Source organism: Sinocyclocheilus grahami, unplaced genomic scaffold (assembly GCF_001515645.1).
Source record: "Sinocyclocheilus grahami isolate Dianchi unplaced genomic scaffold, SAMN03320097.WGS_v1.1 scaffold1177.1, whole genome shotgun sequence".
Taxonomy (NCBI): domain Eukaryota; kingdom Metazoa; phylum Chordata; class Actinopteri; order Cypriniformes; family Cyprinidae; genus Sinocyclocheilus; species Sinocyclocheilus grahami.
The window spans coordinates 162,063-164,676 of NW_015506356.1; the positions used below are offsets into that span (position 1 = coordinate 162,063).

Here is a 2,614-nt window from a genome sequence, read left to right on the forward strand (position 1 = left end):
TATAGCACATTTTATACACAATGGTAATTCAAAGTGCTTTACATAAAATAAAATAAAAACAATAATCACAACAATAAAACAAGGAATTTAAACTTTTTGAAAAAAAAAATATTTTGATTTAAGAGGTCTAAAATGAATTTAAGAAGACGATTATACATATAATATAGTGCAATCAGTTCGGACATCGCACAGTGCTCATTCAATAAATGCACAGCTAAACAGATGAGTTTTGAGTCTGCATTTAAATGTGACTAATGTTTTAGCACATCTGATCTCTTCTGGAAGCTGATTCCAACTGCGGGTGGCATAATAACTAAAAGCACATTCCCCTTGTTTTGTGTGAACCCTTGGTATTTCTAACTGACTCGATCCTAATGATCTGAGTGGTCTGTTAGGTTTATATTCAGTGAGCATATCTGCTATATATTTAGGTCCTAGGCCATTGAGTGATTTATAAACGAGTAAAAGTACTTTAAAATCAATCCTAAATATAACTGGAAGCCAGTGTAAGGACCTGAGGACTGGTGTGATATGCTCAGATTTTCTGGTTCTAGTCAGAATTCTGGCAGCAGCATTCTGGATGAGCTGCAGCTGTCTAATGGCCTTCTTGGGAAGGCCGGTGAGGAGACCATTACAATAGTCCACCCTGCTGGTGATAAAGGCATGAACAAGTTTCTCCAAGTCTTGACTGGAAACAAAACCTCTAATTCTTGCAATGTTTTTGAGATGATAGTATGCTGATTTAGTTACAGCTTTGACATGACTACTGAAACTAAGGTCTGTCTCCAGAATCACACCAAGATTCCTGACTTGATTTTTAGTTGTTTAGTTGTTAGAGTCAAGGTATGCATTCACCTTGAGAACTTCATCTTTGTTTCCAAATGCAATGACTTCGGTTTTTTCTTTTTTTCTTTGTTTAAAGTTCTAGCACAGCCAACTGTTAATTTCATCAATGCATTGGCAGAGGGAGTCAATGGGGCTGTAGTCATTTGGAGATAAGGCTAGGTAAATCTGGGTATCATCTGCATAGCTGTGATAGGCGATTTGGTTCTTTCTCATTATTTGACTTAGTGGGAGCATATACAGGCTAAACAAGAGCGGTGCAAGAATTGAGCCTTGTGGGACTCCGCATGTCATAGACGTCCACTTAGACTTATGCTCTCCTATACTCACATAATAACCTATCCCTTCTAAGTATGACCTGAACCATTTAATTACCATGCCAGAAAGCCCAACCAAGTTTTCCAGTCTCTCTAGTAGTATGTTATGATCGACAGTATCAAACGCAGCACTGAGATCTAGTAGTACCAGCACTGATATTTTGCCAGATTCAGAATTTAAGCGAATATCATTTATTATCTTAATGAGTGCTGTCTCTGTGCTGTGATGCGGTCGAAAACCAGATTGAAAATTGTCCAGGTATCCATTTGAGTTTAAGTATTTGTTCAGCTGATTAAAGACTACCTTTTCAATAATCTTTCCTATAAAAGGAAGATTTGATATTGGTCTATAGTTGCTCAATATGGTGTTATCAAGATTTCTCTTTTTCAGAAGGGGTTTAACAACTGCAGTTTTCAGGGAGTTTGGAAAAGTCCCAGAAAGAAGTGAGGCATTCACCACTTCTAAGAAATCTGCTTCCAAACAGTTAAGCACCCTTTTGAAAAAATATGTGGGAAGTGTGTCAAGATAGCATGTTGACGATTTAAGGTGCTGTACTATTTCTTCCAAAATTTTGCTATCAATTTCTTCAAAAGCAGACATAGTATCTTCTTTTTGATATTGTGGTCGAATATGTCTAACCTCTGCATAACTTGGGGATGTGCTAATCGCCTTCCTGATATTATTGATCTTCTCAGAAAAGAAGGAAGCAAACTCATTGCATTTGCTGTCGGAGAGCATTTCACTGGCAATCTGATTTGGGGGGTTTGTCAGTCTCTCAACAGTAGCAAAAAGAGTGCGAGTGTTGTTTAAGTTACTGTTTATAAGGTTTGAGAAGAATGACTGTCTAGCTTTGCCTAGTTCCACATTGAAAGTACGAAGGCTGTCTTTATATATGCTATAGTGTATTTCAAGTTTCGTCTTCCGCCACATCCGCTCAGCTTTTCTGCATTGTCTTTTCATACTCTGAACTGCTGTTGATTTTCTCCAAGCTGATTTCTGTCTGCCAGTCTTCCTGCTGACTTTCAAAGGAGCAATGTCATCAATAACATTCTTAACTTTTGAGTTAAAGGAATCAAGGAGAAGATCAACAGAGTCTGCAGAAATGCTTGGTGTTAAAGATATAGCCTCCATAAATAGCACACTAGTGTTTTCGTTAATGCATCTCTTTCGGACAGAGACAGATCTAGATTCAGTGGTAACTCAGTCCAGGGGTGGGTGTGCCATTCCGGTTGAGTAGTTTGGCACACACTACTGAAGGATGACGGAGGGAGAAGTATATGTTGTCCTTTAGCACTCTTGCACCAAGTTTGTTTAGGTGGAGGCCATCCAGTTTAAACAGTTGTCTATGGCCCCAGAAAAGATTGAAGTTATCGATGAAATTAACTCCTTTTAAGCTGCAGATTCTTTGTAGCCATGTGTTCAGCCCAAGCAAATGTGAAAACATATTAGTTCC

General features: G+C 38.3%; 1 protein-coding gene across 1 annotated transcript in view; it reads right to left on the bottom strand.

Annotated features, from left to right (window-relative positions):
• Positions 1–2,614, bottom strand: part of LOC107567654 (myb-binding protein 1A-like protein) — a 27,152-nt gene that overhangs the window by 8,014 nt on the left and 16,524 nt on the right. The gene's annotated exons all lie outside the window — the stretch shown is intronic.